This window comes from Lepisma saccharinum, chromosome 2, assembly GCF_977018435.1.
Source record: "Lepisma saccharinum chromosome 2, izLepSacc3.1, whole genome shotgun sequence".
Taxonomy (NCBI): domain Eukaryota; kingdom Metazoa; phylum Arthropoda; class Insecta; order Zygentoma; family Lepismatidae; genus Lepisma; species Lepisma saccharinum.
The window spans coordinates 149,347,333-149,366,780 of NC_139230.1; the positions used below are offsets into that span (position 1 = coordinate 149,347,333).

The following is a 19,448-nucleotide window of genomic DNA, read 5'->3' on the forward strand; positions in this document are numbered from 1 at the left end:
ACAATTTTCTTACCTGTCGACTATCCTTCGACGACGTAATATTTATCTATGACCACGTAGATAAATATGACCATATGGGCCATAGAGTTTGATTTTAGTTTCACTGGAAGGTACTTTAGTTAAGTCAATAATTATCCGTAATGAAGTTTCATTTGTGTTTTAGCTGGCAACAATCGTGTGTAAGCGGTCAGAATGCTATACTCTATCGCGGGACTCTCTGGAACAAGGTCGTGCATAACGGTAGAGAAGGGAAGAAGCGAGTGTGCGGAGCGAAGCAGTACAGAGACTGCTACAAAGGCTGGTAGCTGCAGTCGCTTTTCCCCTCCACGCAATCAAGTTCCCTCTCACGTGTTCAATGATCGAGCCCTATCGAGTCACTACTTGTTATCGTTCGCTTGCTCCAGAGATCCTAGGGACAAAGCATATCTGTCCATGTTCCTTCCGTTCGTCGTGAAAGAAGCCAGGCCAGTTTGGAGAAACACAGACAGAGACGATTCAAAATGAACTCCTAAGGCACCATTTTCTTGAAATGAACAATTTTATGCACCTTTCTAATCGACATTTTTTTTCTGTTGTTTAGTCTCTGGGTTTCGGGTTTCACAGACAGCCCCGAGCTAGCATAGTTACGCACCTGGTATTTGTCTAAATCTGACACATAAACTAGTTTATATTTTGTAAACATGTTGGCATTACTCTCTTTACAACCCTCGTAACCAATAGATAGTCTGAAAAGAAATTCATGGCAAGAATCGCAGCATCTCTTAGTTACTTACAAATCGATTATAAAGTAATTCTTTTCTTCTCTTTCCCATGTTGTTTATTATATTCGGAGTACAAAATTAGGTACGCATGAAAGATCCATGGAGGAAAGGAGAGGGCATAAAGTGATGTAAAAATTCCATCAAGGCCATGAGTCACGTTTAGCAATTAATGAATACGTTAAATGTAATTTCTGAGTCCACGTTAAAACTATATACAGTAATGGAAATTAAGAAGAACATTGTTGCATTTATTATGTGAAATTTTGAATTGCATTGGAGAATATGGAAGCGAAAAATGAAAATTAAAAAAAAATTCAAATAGAAATGAGATTAATTATAACTTTGATTTTGATAAATTATTAATAGGAGCAGTTCCAGAGTAATCATGGAAGCTATGACAACATGAGGTTACGAAATACTAGCATAACTTAAAAACAGGAATAAATAGCCAAGAAAAGAATGTAGTTGTCTGAAATGAAATAGATAAAATTACGAGATGTCTAGATGTAACACTGATAGCAATGTTTTATCAATCCGTGAAATAAGGTAGTGCAAAAATGACACGAAATAAATACACACACACAACAACAGATATATTACTTCCTCGTAAGAGCCCAGGGTTCTCTTAGCAGGGTGGGTGATTGCGATGGCTCTCAGCAGCGTCAGTTCTACAGGCTAAGCCAGCCAAAGCGTGGTGATGATCACTTCACTTTCACTATAACCGAGATCGAGATTGTATGATTGCATGGTACTTACCGTTGCCGTCTCACTAACTTTTATCGAGAATTTTCTATATAGGAACGCTAGATTTTCATGAGCAATTAATTGAATGCATAATAAATCCTTTTGTCATTTCGGAATGTCATGATGTTGGTCACATCACGTCCTGTATGCCGAGATCGACAATATGGGGGAACCCCACATACTCTCTATGCAAAGGGGATAGTTTTCCTTTATTTTTATAATACATATCCTAGATTTCAGTTCAATATTATACCATGTAATAACCTTGTGAACACAAGCACTGGGTCATCTGACGAACTTAAATGGGAGGAAGAGACTCATAGTGATCTTAAACTAATATAGTTTTTTTATGAGAACGCTCTCAAGCGATGATGGGAAGAAAACACAACACAAAGAAGCATTCAGATTTCAGCTACAATGATTTCAATGTCACTTGCGTAACCTGAGCTCGAGCATCAATTTAACTTTCATTATTCTTGTTTCCTCACAGCGCCAAAGGTTTTTGCACTTGCAGTGGCGTGAATAATAATAATAAAAAAAAGGAGTCCCGGAAATGGCATAACCCTGTAGTGCTTATTGCTTTGAAATTGCACGCGTCAGTAACCTGTGATTGATGACAGTTCATTATGCAATCCCAATTTAAGACAATATTCGCTCACCCCAGCGTATCCATTGTGTTGAATGTTCATCCCGAGGTTGACTTCCAGTCTTATCGTCCTCTCTAAGTTGGCATTTATGTGTACTGTGGAAGATATATGCCTCAAGGACTAGTACTAAAGAAATGAGTAGCGAGAGATAATGTCATGTGCATGTTTTCAAGTTAGAAATAGGACAACAAATCTATGAACGAGTGAAGAAACTAACGTATCATAAGACTCTGCAACGATCCAAAGCTGCCCTCAAGTATCATCGCCAACAATAAAAATTAATGTGTGACTGAGAGCAGCCACACTTATTCTACATCAAAATATTACATGTGTGATGTCCGCTACTAAATTTGCACCACACAAATTTGGACAGGTTTATTTTTCACTCCGACGGGATTTCTCACTGCTTTTGGTGAACAGCTGCTAATACGAGCGTACTGGTAACATCACCCTCGGACTACAACTAGAGACTAATTTTTGGGAACTGCTCAATCCGTTGAATGCAGCCACTGCTAGTCGTCCAAGTTTTGAAAATCTGCTAGGTAAAAGTGGCAACCTGAAAAATTTACACAACCAAAACAAAAAAATCTAGTCGCATTTCACGACTTACCGTCGTTAATTTCGAGCACTGAAGTGGTCCAACATATGCATTCGTTTCACTTTCTTCAAATTGATTGTATTGATACGAGCTTCACAATAAATAATATGTAACTTATTGCATATGCCGAAAGAGGATTTTCAATATAAAAACATTATTTTTTTATTATAAAACATTATTTCTTATCCTGATTGTAATCAGAACTGAAATTTAAGTAAGTCCAGAAAATTAACTTACACTGAACTGAACTCAACTTTATCCAGAGAAATTTATTGATTTGGTTTATTTTACATCGGTTTTCTGCCAGTTTTGGCTAATCGCGAAGATGAAGATGAATTTGATTTTTTTTTTTAAATTTTTAATTTAAAATTTTGTGTGCATCAGCACTTAGTCTATTTTGCACCCGTCACTTTATACAGGGTCCAGCCCCTTACCTGAGCTAAAATGTAACTAATAACATAACTATAACTTTGGGAATCTAAAATATTCTGACTTAGGTTAACAGAACTAAAATAAACATAACTGTAATGTCGTGTCGTAACTCAAATATTAAAAAATATTTTGACTTCGGTTAAAAACTGAGGCTGTAAAGAGCACTCAGCACACATAAGGACAAGACACAGGACAACACAGAGAATTATACTGGCCAGGGCCAGTCGCCAGAGCCTCGTTCGTCTGCAAAATGCAGTCCAGAGTGTACTACGTGGAAGTGAGGTTGACAATTTAGTGTACTACGTGGAAGGTCACGCCTTACACCCCGAAGATGAAAATGAAACCGTGAAATTGATGAAGGTACACTTACAAAGAACACCCATTCCCGGCCAGGAATTCGAACCCAGGACCCTTGACTTGGTTGGTTAGTTTGGGGTTATAAGTCCACTTTATGCACAGTAAGCCTAATCGGGACTGGACCTACAGTTTAAAATGGGATCCGAACCACTATGTGCCTCCACCGGGTATCGAACCCGGGACCCCTTGATTACAATGCGACGACGTTACCACTGTGCCATCGGGGAGGCCCACCGGGACTCCTGGCGTCGTAGCGAGCTGCGCTAACCACTTCACCACAGAGGTAGGCGTCGAGACAGAATGAAGAACGTGCTTGAATCTTTTACTTGTTTCGATTATTTTACATTGCTTTTCTATCCATTGATTCATAGCGTCCTACCTGCTGAACGACAGTAATAATAATAAAAAAAATAAGCATTGTGCAAGGTGAGGAATGACAGAGGATGGAGAAAGTCTATGATCATCTTCTGAGAAAAAGACAAGGAAACTTGTGTCGATGGTATGCTTTGCAGAATGCAATAAGGTCATTGCTGCTCTGTGGTATTGGTCATCTGCTTATAACCAAAGCATCCTAAGTTCACCTTCTTACATTATGGCTAAAATACCTACACACAGTATTAGTAACAACCTAATAATGAATCAGCAGTGGATATACTGTCAAGTTCACAGTCGCCACCAATTACATGTGTGTACGGTGCTAGGATAGACACAGGAACATTACAGTCAGAGAGTTTTTTTTACTAACACCACAACGCAAGTGTAATGCTTCGAACATTAAGTTACAGTTGTATGAGCCCCGTAGCTGATATAGGCAGGATTTTGGTTTGCAACCCTCCCCATCCCCACCCAGCCCATACTACGAAGCACCGACATTTTATGTGCGTCCTTCAATATTTTCATTTTTTACCATGGCTTGTGATATTTACATTCTACAAATTTTGAAATGGGAAAACAAAGAAAAACTCATTAAAAATGATATAGTTTAAAGATTCGTAGTTTGCATATCTGATTTTAAAAAAAGTTTAGCGTATTTAAGATGAATTCAGTTATGTTTTATTGTCTGAATAAGATATTTGAAAACGTAATATTTACTACTACTTTGAGAACAGAAAATTCCAGCAGTGTGTTACCAGAATATAAGCCTACAAGTAAAAGAAGAAAGGAAAAAAAAAGGTAGTGGGTTGTGATAACCACTGCGCCACAGATATCGACACATACATACATGCATATATAATTCAGTTCACCCACAAAATTTTCAATAAACAGCATACGTTAAAACTCGTAAATTGCAATTTTATAAGAGTATTTCTTTGTACACCGAACGGCGAAAGAAACAGTAGGCGAATTGTCCATCTCCATTTTCAATCGGTCTGTATTACACGATGTGATGACAATGAATTGAAATAATGACGTCAGTAACAATGTCTGCTTCGAACCAACATAGTTTCATTTCTTAAAACAACACAGGATGTAGAATAGAAAAGTAGTGAAAATAGCGGTGGACAATTTGCCTACCATTATCTTTGCCGTTGACTGTACACTACGTTGAGAGTAGCGGCACAGAAGAGCCAGTTTCAACATTTCATTGTCTTAGTAACATTTCCACACCAAGTAGCCTTGCATATAAAAAAGAATATAAAGTATAAGAACACATAAAAATAACTGTTCTTCCATGTTCTTGTTTCCATCCAACTGACGTCTGAAGCTGTTAGTCTTTCCAACATTAAAAATCTACAATGCAGTTTCTGTCACAATTGGCGCTCATTATGCAAGCGTTATCTCGATATCGCGACACGTAATTGCCATTCAGTTTTATTGGTTTAAACAGCAGCTTGGCAAAGCTTATCCAGCCGCAGGGACATGGAGATTATCTAGTGGGGAAGAATGTCGTTCAATCACTCAGTTGCCTCGTCTCAAGATTTTAAAATCTCTGAAATATAGTGTTGACAGAGATTGATTCCTAAAGATGCTACAGATAAATAAGTGTAGTTGTAAAACTTGCTGCATATTTCGAATTCTGTATCTTTAAAAATTGGTGCTTTGTTGTTAGCCACGTGTTCGGAGGAACTAATTTGTGCAGAAGGAAAGGAGAATTATGCGTTCGCTTGAGGTAAGTAATTTATTTTAATTTGCCTTATTAACACTTAAAAAAAGAAAGAATAAATACATGTGCTACACTACTACTACTACGTTTCTAACGTGATCGATGGTTTTAGTGTTTATGCAAATCAACATAATTTTGTGTGTGCATTTCAGTTGCTTGATTGAATCAATTACCATTTGTGTCCCTCGCCTGAAGCGGCGAAGGATAAACAACACCCTCAGTCGTGATGGGAGGATGTGAGATTTCATTGATTGATTGAGTTACTTGCTTTACTTCGCTTTTTGTGCCACTTTTGCCTAATTTGCGAAGATGGGGATGAGTGATGGTATGATGAAATTGATGAATGGACACTCACAAACTTCCATGCCCAGGCCGGGATTCGAACCCGGGACCCCTGGCGTCGTAGCGCGATGCGCTAACCACTCCGCAGGATGTGAGATTTGAAACTGCAACCTTCTGAATGTGAGTAAACGATGTAAGTGCCAAAAAAATTCAAACACCGTTTTCCACGTTAAACTGTGAAATGTGCCATGCTTCATAATGTGGTAAACGTGAAAAGGGGCTGGTAGCCCTGTAAGTAGTTCAAAGTGCGTGTAAAGAGGTCACTAATGTGAACGTTCTTACGGGCTGATGTGCGGAACGACGCGATTTCTCAACACTTTCGCTTTTGGCACTTACAACGTTTATCACTTTTGGTCCTCAATTTTCAATTTTCAACTATTCTAGATTACATTTTGCATCATTAACAGTAGGATATGGACTTAGAAATATCCGTCTTTTGCATTTATAATCTTCGTCCTTTTCCATTATGTCAAGAAATTGTATATACTGCAACACAACGCATTGTCTTTACAGGCGAAGATTGGATGAGGTGATGGGATGACGAAGTAAGCAGCGTGCTGAGAGAATATATGATACTGTCGCAATAATTTCTCAAACAACAAGCTTTCTTCCATGCTTCTTTTAGCCATTTGGCTGAGATCAGAGCAAGATTAAATCTTCCGCGTGAGATTTTCTATTTTACCTGCGATTAAACCACTAAAAACATGAATGTAATTTTCATATTTATAAGAATTATCCAATTTTCCTCCACTACTCAGTTCGTTCAAACACAATGGGATATGGCTAAAACTTACGAAAAGTTTCTGAACCTACAACCAGCAGCTTAACAACCCTCAACGGTAACCACTACAATACAAGCTTTCCTCCTGGAAGGAGGTAGAAGGAGCTGACCAATGTGAAATGTAGATGTGTAAAGAATACTTGATTGTAACAAAGAAAACGAAGATAGTATTTATAGGCTTAAATATTTATTGGAAATGGCTATACTGCACAATCGACCCTTGTGTTTTATCATTTTGGCGTAAGAAAAAAAATATGTTCACTCCTAGTACTTCATTCGAGCTCCTATTTGGCACTGTGCATTTTTCAATTAGAAGTTCCTGTTCTGAGAAATAATACAATCTTTCTTACATTACTTACCATAGCGTTCTTCTTGTATTCACATTCATGTCGTAAACACACAATATTGCCAGGTCGAATTTTGTTTTTTAACGTGGACATAGATGCTAATTTCCACTAGGATTAAACTTTCTTTATTTTGTGCTTTCATTCGTATTTATGATATTCATTTTATATTTGGACATTGAAGTTTCTATTTTTTAATAGCTGTAAATTATTTTCATTATTTTAAGGGGGTTCTAAAGCCATGTTAAAGCATAGAAAAAAATTCAATGGATAATCGTACAACTAATATGGATTCGGTAAGGAAGAAATTTTCCGATATAAAATATTGTTTTATTCACTAGAACCTGTGATCCTTATAATTTTGTTACGATTGAAGGTATTTAAGTAAATAACAGAAAATATAAGGTCCCAGTCATGTTCAAACTGCTGCATACAGATGGCGCTGAAGTGGTATTTTTGTCAATACCGGTGCATTTTTTTTCTTTTATGACTAGTATGGAAGATTTCGTGGTGAAACAAAACTCTTCCCTCAAGTATCTGAAATACTATGTGAAAAAATGAAAACATTTCGTTCCTTCGGAAAGTAGTGGTCATCATTAAAATTTTTGAAGTGGCGTCTCGTCACAATACACTCAGAGGTGAAGATTTTAGCCAACACTCTTGCCGAGATTTCACTCCGTGTTTTATTCCGATATGATCAATGCGAGTTCTTCGAAATCGTGAAAGTTAAACCAAGTTACCAGAGAATAACGAATCCAGTACATACTGGAAGAAGGGAACGTCGGAAAAACTCAAAGGTAAGTCTTATATTTAAATACTTGTTGCTTAATTTATCAAAAGCAAAACGTTTGCAATATGCAAGAGTGATGCAGAATGTATGATTTATTTATATGTTGAGGAAATACTTCCGAGATAATTTCTGTGAGAATATCGCTTGCACTTGTCTACCTTTTTAATTAATACAGGGTGCGGAAAATAATACCTTGCAATGACGTTTCAACAATGAAAGCACTGTGCGTTGCGTTGCGTTCTACTCAAGAATATTTTGAACGGTCACTCCATACCAGAGGTGTTCATTTTGAGTCAACCTCCCCTCACCCTCCGAGATCGCAGTCGCCCTCGCCCTCCACCGCCCTCACGCTCCGAAATCGCAGTCGCCCTCCACCGCCCTCACCCTCCGACATCGGAGTCGCCCTCGCCCTCCACCGCCCTCACCCTCCGAGATCGCAGTTGCCCTCACCCTCCACCGCCCTCACCCTCACAAGTCTTCCGGAGGGTGAGGGGTGAGGTCTGCCCTCACGAGGGTCGCCCTCCGGAGGGTGAACACCTCTGCTGCATATACAAAAAAAACTTCGCTAGAGCAAGCGAACGAAATTAAGTCTCTGCGCAACGGGATTGCGTGGAACGGGGGAAAGCGGCTGTAGTTACCGGCTTTCGAAGCATCGTGTACTGCTTCGCTCTGCACACTCGATTCTAACCCCTCCCACCCCCGCTCCACTTTCTGTGCCGCTATGTGCAACCTTTCTGCAGCAGAGATAACTGGGACAGTATAAAATCTCCGTGTCATACAAAATGAAGTGTACAGTCAACGGAGCATTTGCTTCAAACGAGTTCACAAAATGTTTTCAATTATTTCAATATTACTGTCCTCACTTGACCCGTTTCGTGTTTGATTTAACTATTATTGTATTTTTTTCTCTGCGTTTTAAATATTACAATAAATGCTTAATATAAAACAATGGATTTTATATTAATATTTCGACTATTACTACCTTCCACTGATGATATATTGCTTATTTCTTTAATGAGAACATATAATTAAAATCTCATGATTATCAATTTTCCTGATATACTACTATTTCTCTTTAATCCACTAACTCACCTCTAACCAATGTGGCGTCATCTCATATCGAGTACTCTAATCAACCAACCTATATGTATCTACCTTGATTACGCGGAGATCTGGCAACATGGACCTCGTTTGCCATGGTAAACGGTGCTGCCATCTGTTATCGAAAAATTACCACAAAATTGCCTTTAGTACGGCCTTAATTTGTTTTCTTCAATTTGTTTGAGAAATATATGGTTTTTGGTTATTTTATTGTTCAAGGTTGTCTGATAGTTGTGCAATAAGGGAGACCGCGATTTCGCTTGTTTTCCTTATCACACAACGTGAGGACAACGTTTTCCTTCGTATTTTAAATTTTCTGTTCACGCTGATGCAATACAATGCTACCTATTTTTTTCTTATCAATCTACAATATTTTGTGCCGTTCTAATTTATTTTAAAAATCTGAAAATTATTGTTTTATATATATTTTTGTTTCCAGAACTTGAAAAAAATATATAATATTTTATGTTGTGGACTGCAAAAAATGTGTCACAAATCTATGTTTCTTATATTTTATTATAATATTATATTATATTATATATCTATTTATTATAATATATGTTATAAAGATCTACACGTCTGGGAAAAAAATACTTTACCACATTGACATAATTTCGTCAAGGAAATTTTATAACCATCTCCAGAAGAAAATAAAAACCCAAGACTGTTTGACAAGATCTAAAAAAGACCTTAGTGTGCTTATTGTATATCGTTCCACTTGCGTTAAAGAATGTACACATTTAGACTGTGGAGTATATGCAAAAAATCAAATCGATTTCAAGCATTTGGTGCAGAAGCAACATGCATGTGCAAGTTACTGGTAATAAAAGGCAAGCTTGCATATACTGATGATTGTATACTTAATGCCTTTCCGTGGCTATACATAGCACATGCGTTTTGCGAGACCAAGAAATTTACGAATCGTGACTCAGGTAGTTGTATTCGCAGTAAGACACTGATAAAAGAGTACAACGCAACACAACATGATCACGTACGTTAGGACTGAGAAATGGCATGTTCTGAATAATACTTGCGAATTAAATTCGTAACATGTAGGGACAGCGCCAGGGGAGGGCGCAGGTGGGCAACCGCCTAGACAAATAAATTCCTTGAAAAAACATTGTGCTTCAGGAAAGTATCCTTCGATGAATAAATAAATAAATAATCTTGACTTTTTCTTGTGAATGTTGTCGATACCTGAAATGTTCATAAATTTTCAGTGTGTAATAAACTTCGTTGTCCTTTATTTACGAAAATCATAGTAAATATTCTGATATTTAACGATTGCTGAACTTTCGTTTCAACTTCCTTAACTTTATGTCTTGGAAAGCAAATAGTTTTATCGGTGCTCTTAGAACTTTAAAAAATGTGATCCAATGCTATGCAATATCAGCCAATAGGCTGAGAAAGCTGTTATGTGTGCTCAGATGTTCGAGAAAACATGACAAAAATAATTCACTAACAACCTAACAAAGAAGGCTACCCTCGTACCTACGATTTTCAGTCCCAAGTGCACATCTATTACCTATACAAAGTCGCAAAAGGAAGATCATTTTCCAATTGGAATTTGCTTTGTAGTTTATTAACTGTATTAGGCTATATCGGTAATTTCTTATATATATATTCCATTAACTAATTAGGCTACAGAAATGAAATTGGAACTCATTCTTTGAAATATCGATACTGTTGATATTGGTTGATATTAAGGAATTTTTATTGGTTCGTAAACGGATATTTTATATATTGTATATTATTTACTTCTCGTTAGAAGCCGTTTGAGGAGATTGCACAGTGGAGGGAGTGTAATACAACAAATTGTTTTCAAAAGGTCCGATGAAATTATTCTCAATTTGATTCTTCTTCCTGATTCACTAGTCTACAAATTAAAACTTTTTTCTACGGTATGAGCCTCAATAGGTGACATTTACTAATTGTGATACGCTCATTTCGAAAACGTCAGCGTATTTCACAATATGTTATTTCATTTTTATATTAATGTATCGATAATAGTGTAGAATTGGCAAATACAGGATAAATACAATAAATTATAATGATATAATAGTGTATATTATATAGTATATAATATATAGTATTAGTATAGTAGTATATAAAAATAAAATATGGTTACATTTAATATATGTGTCAAAAAATCAAATAAATTATATAATCTACGTCAAATGCATGGATTAACAATTATAAAATGTGTTCCAGAATGACATACACAAACAAACCAAATTAAGAAACAGAAGTATAAATTGACACACTTTTTAAAAGCTGACTTACATACGAGAATCGATATTAGATTTCTTGACTTTCCCTTTTTCTCTTGCCTTGGAAATGGAGTGTAAGTGATTTCGTCGAGTGTTCTCTGGCAGGCTCATCACGTGTAATAGATCAACAGAAATCGGTCACTGTCTACAAGACTCGCTTTTGTAACATTTCTGAATCCTAGTTTCAGTTCCTCTCTTTCAGGCCAATATACAGTATTGCAAGGTTTGTCTTTGGCCCTACTGTCTCACTCGCACCTAAAACAAGGAAATTTCGTGTATTCTCCCTGCTGTTCCAGTAATAAGCCAATGACTTTAAGGTAACCCATATTTTCCACTTATGCTCCTGGTACTTTATTTTGTTCAGAACTAACTCCAGTGTTTCACATGACTCAGCTAGGTATGTAGAATGTGCAAGAGGAATATATGCTAATGTATGGCCATTGTGTAGCAAAACGGCTTTAAGGCTTCGTTTGCAGGAGTCGATAAAAAGACGCCAGAAACTGGGATCATATGCTTCCTATCCTAACTGTTGCACAAGATTAGGGATATCGGTACAATATACCAGTTGACCTTCTTTGTGTGTGGTATTTCCGAAAAGGTTTGTCACGATTCTTATGCCAAGAAAAAGCAACCCGAGGGAACAAGAGAGTATCCGAAAATGTTTGTCACGATTCTTATGCCAAGAAAATGCAACCCCAGGGAACAAGAGACTATTTTCGTGTAGTCTTGAGCCAAGTAATTCACTAATTTCTTTCGTGAGCTCTAAGTCTCGTACCAATTCATTCTACTCAGGTTGTGTAAATAGTTTCGGTGAAGTGTCTAATTCTTCTGTTTCGGGATACATTTCATCACTGCTTGAATATGAGGAACTGCTTTCAAATATATTGTCACTTACGTTTTCTGGTGGTTTAGGCACTGGCAGGTCAGGTCCATGCAGAATGGGACGCCTAGTCGATGGCAAATCGGGGTATTTAATTCCTTTCTTTCTTTGTTGTAACCAGTAACTTGGGACAAACAAAAATAACAGTCATCATGATAATTTTTCTGTTCCCGCTACACCATAGGTATTCCGAGAGGCATTGTCTTCCGTTTTCTTCCTACCAATGACGACACAAGTGTTAAATGAACTGGGCCTCCTCAATGGCGTAGTGGCAACGTCGACGCCTTGTAATCAAAGGGTCCCGGGTTCGATTCCCAGTAGAGGCACGTGGGACAGTGGTTCGGATCCCACTTTAAACTGTAGGTCCAGTCCCGATTAGCCTTTCTGTGCATAAAGTGGACTTAAAACAACAATTCAATGTTACATGAACTATGTGGAGCAAAATATTTATTCTGATTACCTACCTTCACTGTGAAGTACAATTTCTTCACGAAATTATATGTTTTCCGTACCTTCCCATTGATTATATAACACCGACAAATGTTTCAACAGTGCCATTGTGCATCATATCTATTGTATTTCTCATTTATTTTTTGTTTCATTCAAGATCATTGTTCATATTCAGAGTAATGTGGAGACATGCGGTAGTATTACTACCCTGCACGTATAATGTAGCTATAGAAAATGAAAAACTTACATTGTGCAACAACTGGATGTGATACACAAAATCTGTTGATATTATCGGATTTAGGTCATTGATGTCTATTTGAATCACTTGTTTTTATTGTTACCGCAGAGCCATTGCAGGTTAGTGTTATGGATGGTGCTTGCTTATTTTACAATCTAGTTGCATCCTGGTGGTGTAGTCCAGTTATTATAAGTTGCTAACTAACCAGCATGTCAAAAGTTGTGGTTTCGATTGTCATCTGCAGCAATTTTAACCGCCGCGATTAGCCAGAAATGACAATATAAACTACATAATCATTCTAATTATTTATTGGAAGTTTTCGAAGTTCATTCGAAGTTTCAAATGCGTCGGTTCAGTTTTGAAGTTCTGCTTCGTCGATTGGTCATAAATCATCTACTTGTTTCGTTTTGTAGGAAAGTTGCATTTATTTTACCCTTTTGTTTTCATTCTAGAGGGTTGTTGCTGCCACTCTAGAAACAAACTTTTTTTTTTTATGTATCTACTTCCGCTAAATAGATGAAGCTTTGCGCCAAAGCCATGAGCACACTGCATACGGAAAGTAGAAAACAGATTCTCAGAGGTCTCGGGTTCGAATTCCGCGGTCTTTTCATGGATGTTCTTTGTGAGTCTCCCTTCATTAATTTCGTCATGTCATCACTCATCTTCATCTTCGAGATTAGCCTAAAGTGGCGGTATAAACAAAATACATCTACACTCTGTTCCATCTATATCTCTCGAACAGGCGAACGAAAATAAGTCTGTGCGCAAGTAGTGACGCAAGACAGCTCCGCCAATGAACACGTGATAGGAATGGGATTGCGTTGAGGGGGGAAAGCGACTGCAGTTACCAGCCTTCTCAGCAGCGTGTACTGCTTTGCTCTGCCCACTTGATTTCCCTTCTCTGCCGCTATGCGCGGCGTTGCTTTAGAGATAGCCGGGACAGAGTATACATCATCTTTGGAATTGTATGTAATCACGTTTCAAATGTGTTGGTTCAGTTTTGAAGTTCTGCCCCGTCGGTTGGTCATAAAACATCCATTTGTCTAGTTTTGTAGGAAATTTGAATAGCATTTATTTAATCTATTTGTTTTCATTGTAGAGGGTTGTTGCCGCCACTGTTGAAACAAAGTTTGTACATCCGCGAAACACACAAAGCCTTATCACCTGTTTAACGGAAGAAATGCAGCACCACATATGTTAGCACCCTGTATACGGAAAGTAGTAAACAATTGCGGTTTCTCACATTATTAAAAAATTCTCAAAGTGGAGGAAATTTAGCTTGCGTGTCGGATTGGCCAACAGAAGCCAGAGGTCTTATATTTGAACTCTTTTATTATGTTTATAGTTCATAGTTCTGATTATCGTCGCGATTATACTAAAATGGTAGAAATGCGACGTAATGTAACCGAATTAAAGAAAGATTTTACTGAAGAGGTGGTGCAAAACACTGAAATAGACTATGTCAACTGGTTGTTAGTGTAGCAGTCATAGCTTAGATTCTTGACTGAAATTTTGCATATTTTTGTTTGTTAGATTAGTCAGTCACTCAACATTTTCTCCTCTGCGGAAGTGATCAATAAGTCATTTGTATGTGTTTGCAGCGGAAAGTGACCGTAAGTGGAGGGCTAAAGATATTGTTTTAATTTGAGCTGCCTTTGAACGCCATTCAGATTTTCTCCACGGAACGCCGCTGGTGGAGGGGAAACTGAAAGGGACTGTCTTGTCCTTTTTTCGTATTTTTAGGAAATATTACCATTTTTCCTTCAAACCCCTTCGCGTTTTCCCTACTCCAAGGGCAATTTCCTTCCAATGTAACTCTGTAATTGTTTGTGAAATAAAAAATAAAAAGAAACGTGGTTAGCTCATCGCGCTGCAACGCTAGTGGTCCCGGGTTCGAATCCCGCTCGGGCTTGGATGTTTGTGTTGTCCAGTTTGATAAGTAACGAAGAAAATGTAACAGTTGAGGAAGTGTAAAAGTGAGAAAATGTGCGAATGGTGGGGGATACCTCTGTGTAGCGGTATTTCCTTATAAAAAAAAAAGAGTGGTCAGCGCAGCGCGATACGAAGCCAGAGTTACTAGGTTCCAATCCCGGCTAGCACATGGATGTTTGCGTTTGTCCAAATGAGAAAAACTGAGAATACAGTAGAAATTAATAAGTGTAAATGTTGAGAAACTGACGGGGGATACCAATACGGGGGGTATTCCTTTTATTAAAAAAAAGTGGTTATGACGTCTGACTACCATGCGAGAAACCCTGGTTCGATCCCCGGCGGGGGAGAACCGGGATTTTTTCAACCTATTTAAGCGGCTCCGGCGCCCACCCAGGATCGTATAAAGTCGGCCAGAGGCGTGGTGCTCATAACATAATCCCCCACCTTTGGCCGTGATCAAGAAAGTGTGTGGCCCTAACTCCACACTCCCATGCGCCTTCATGGCGTAGTGCAAAGCACAGGGGAGCACTTTACTTTTTACTTTACTTTATGTACGTATTTTTAATATATGAACATTGTGGCAAATGAGAGATGGGCTGTAAATATAATGAACACAATGACAGAGTATTGTTTTTGCGAATTGCGTTATTTGCTGAGTTTTTGCTCTCGAAGTGAAAAATGTGATGAAATTAGAAATAAACTTAAGCAAAATTTACTTTCTTTTATCATATCGTGTGCATGTATAACCTAAGTGTAATATATATTTGCACATTGTAAATTATTGTTTCTTGTAAACTAGCAACTCTTACTCGTTAGTGAATAATTTGTTCCACAATTTATTTGCATTCACATGTATAGTATAGACGTAGTACTAACGTCATTGCCTTCTAATCAAGGCGTTCCGGATTCGAAAGTCAGTCGAGGCTTAGAGTGGTTCGGGTCACACTTTAAACTGTAGATCCAGTCCTGATTAGCTTTGATGTGCATAAAGTGGACTTAAAGAAAACAAACTAAGAAAATGAATGATTGATAAAAAAAGGGGAAGAAACTCAAACAAATTATGAGAGAAATAAGGAGATTAGAAGAAAAGATAGAGAAATAGAGAAATTGATCAACGAATCAATTAAGAGGAAGATTTGAAGCATAGACGAGAAAGAGAGAATGTAACAAATAAAGGAAATGGAGACATAGAGAAAATATAAAAGTTACGAAGAAAATCAGTATAGAGAGGTAGAGAGAGAGAGAGAGAGAGAGAGAGAGAGAGAGAGAGAGAGAGAGAGAGAGAGAGAGAGATACAGATATTTTTTTAGTCTCATACAATGTCTATATATCTTCCCACCATAATTTATCAATATAAAGCCACTGCCAGCCGGCAAAAATTTTCTGACGTTGCCACATGTAACTGTAGCTTACCTTCAGCTACACTACGTATATCTTAGAGTAATGTTAAAAGTAGAGTTACTATTGCTTGAAATGACACCTTAGTTTCATAACATTTGTTCCTGATAAAATTGGGCTCTTCGAGATCATTGTAGTTAAATCTGATTTAACAAAATTTGTTTAAGTCAATTTTACGCACAGGAAAGCTAGTTGAGATTTTAAGTATAGTTGCAAATGGCAAGCAATCCACTGAAATGTCTTGCTACCGGAAATCGAACAAGAAACTCGCAGTTGTAAAGGTGAGAGTTTTAACCACACAAAAAATAATGATCTTCTTAAAATAACCAAGTCTGTTTGTTTCAGCGTTTCAGTAACAATAAAAACAAAAAAGCATGGAAACTTTTATTAAATTTTGTAATTTTGACTAAAATAATTTCTTAATTCAAAACAGATTTGGTCAGGTCTACTAAAAAGTATTGTTGGTGCATGCGCGCGTGTGTGTTTGTTTGTAAACAATTATTATTTTTTGCCTCCTTAAATAAATGTTTGGTGTCTTACAATTATTTTTGGATTATTCCAAATATTTCTCTCCTTGCTCTATCAGTAACATTATTATTGGATAAATTTTAACTCATTGTTGATTCTTGCCATCTCTATCTAGAATCCATTGTTTATGGATTAAAAGGTAGCGATATGAGAGGTTTCTGTTTTCATATGGAGTCATTCCATGCCAAATCAACACAGATATGTGCAATTTCGAACCTGACCATCTCCGATTTTCATGAAATTTGGGGAGTTAAAACTATGCATGGAACTTAGTAACTATTAAAATTTTGAGTCTCGTGCGTTTTGTAATTGTTAAATTATTCAAGGTCAAATTTCGCATAAATTGCCCTTTTTGAGCCCGCTTAGCTATACTAAATGTGCTGTAACTCCGCCCCTATTTCGCCTAGGAAGCTCAAATAAAGCTTATTGTACGTACAGGGAACTGAAGAAGCTTTCCATTGATATATAACAGGCCTACCTTTGGATAAAAATATAATTTTGTCACGTGACCTTGACCTTTTACCTTGAATATCTCAAAACATGTCATCACCAAAAATCGTGAAAAAATATATTTGGTCCCTCATGCCATACTCTGAAACATATCAAAACATCATTCTGGGACTGCAATGGGATCAGAAGATACAAAATAATAGTACACTGAAGTGCCAAAAGTCATGGGATAGCGGGAAGGAACTAGTTGATGGCGCTGTAACATCGTGGCAAGCAGGTCGAACGTCCCGAAGCAGTTGCAGTGTTGTCAGGTAGACTTCTGTGAGTGCAGTGAAACGTCGTGTATCGTGGTGATGGCAACCCGACGGGAATTATCGGCGTTTGAGCGCGGGATGATAGTTGGTGTTAGACGAATGGGGCATGCGATTTCGGAAGTCGTCCGGACACTGAACTTTTGTCGCTCCACAGTGTCAAGGGTGGACCGTGTAGTGATGGGTCGTTCGTGAACGAGTCGTTCCTTTTGAACGACTCCCTCTTGGGAGCTGTGAACTGCCCGCTCCTTCGGGGTGAACGAGCAGTTCCTCTGTGGTCGTTCTTCGTTCCTCGGAGTCGTGAGCTTTGCGTGTGTTGCCAGCCGCTCCAGCAGTTCCCGCTCGCAGTCGTTCACTCCCAAGCAGGGAGTCGTAACGTAACGAAATGGAACGGTATTTTCAATTACGGTTTCCGTTACGTTACAACCAGAAACAGAATAACTTTTTTCGTGAACAGAAACGTTACCTCAGGTATATGAACATTACGTTACAGGTGTGCATAACGGTACCGAACCATAACTGATCTTTAAAGAAGTAGGTCTTCACGTGACACTTTAACGTTACATCCATTGCCGGCAACCAGTAACGTTACAGGGTAAGAAAGAGGTTCGTCACGTATTGACTAGTAACTTTAGTGTGTGTGGAAAGTGATAGTAACGTTACAATTAACCAGTAACTTAATTGAGGTCACTACTGAAAAAACGTTACACTCCTTTTTTCAAAGCAACAACGTTATTTATAGCTGGTATCATACAGACGTTCCGATGTGCAATACCGTGTCCGATGCCGTGTTCCGGAGAGAATAACATAGGTCTCTCGTATAATTGTGCTCGTTACTTTTGTAACGTTACAGTTCTTTTCCTCCACAAAAGTCTGTTTCGAAAAAGTGATACACATATCCGTTACGAATAGCAAATACCGTTATCGAAGGCGTTTTCGAAGAAGTCTCATAATTGTTTGATTTTGATATGCTTTATTTGACTTCGCTTTTTTTTTTGCCACTTTTGGCTAATTCTCGAAGATGGAGATTGGTGATAACAATATGAAATTGATGAATGCACACTCACAAACATCCACGCCCAGGCCGGGATTCGGACCCGGGACCCGTAGCGTTCTCATAATTGTGATCGGCAGCATAGTAACATTACAATATTTTGACACCTTGAAAGTCATTAAGTTATAATACGTATTTTCGTTTTGGATGTCAGTGAAAACATTAAATTGTAAAACAAAACGTTTCATTCGGCGTGACAGAATTCTGGTTATCGGAATTTACTGACTAACTATGTATTTATCACAAATATATTTCTTTTCTGCATACTTAATCACTTTACGTGAATTTGTTCTAATTTGAATATCTATGCAAGATGAATTTTAACATGTGCGTTCACTTTATACAATAGGAAAACAAACGTTTGTTGAAGGAAAACGTTTCTATCTATCTATCTATCTCTCGCTCTCGGTTTACATGTGTTACATCAATTAAAAAAAAATACATTATGTTTTTCGATGAGAATGATTCGTTCTTAGATTAAAATGCTGAAGGACGAAACATAAAGGACCAACCATGGTCGAGCCAAAAAGTCATCCGTGCCACGCGTTCGTCCACATAAGCGAGAGGCAAGATTTTTCCAATCGGAAGACGAAAAATAATTGCTTGCTGCGCGACCTTGAGAAGGCGAACCGAACTGATAGCAGCAGCACCACGCAAATCGGAAAATCTGAAACTTTGTACACGTGACCTTCGATCACGAAGCATCCGAGTAGACAACGCCCTGAGGCGATATGAAAGGCACTTTTAGCCAGTGGCGGCCGGCGGGTACTGTCAACGTGATCAAGAAATCGAAGAAATAAAACCTCCGCAATGCCTTGGCCCCCCTCCTTGAGGTTGCCCCACTGGCCAAGATGTATATCCTTGTTTGGTAACGTGGAAAACAGTGTGTTTAAGTAATAACACACTAATACGATTCATCTTCACTCACTAACCTAT

At 38.0% G+C, this 19,448-nt stretch overlaps 1 protein-coding gene across 1 annotated transcript in view; it reads left to right on the forward strand.

Moving 5' to 3' along the window:
* The first annotated feature begins 5,588 nt into the window (after nt 1–5,588).
* LOC145984143 (solute carrier family 41 member 1-like) overlaps nt 5,589–19,448 on the forward strand; it is a 251,261-nt gene continuing 237,401 nt past the window's right edge. Inside the window, exon 1 of the mRNA XM_083117593.1 lies at nt 5,589–5,649. The gene's annotated coding sequence lies outside the window, so the exon portion shown is untranslated. The remainder of the gene's footprint in view (nt 5,650–19,448) is intronic.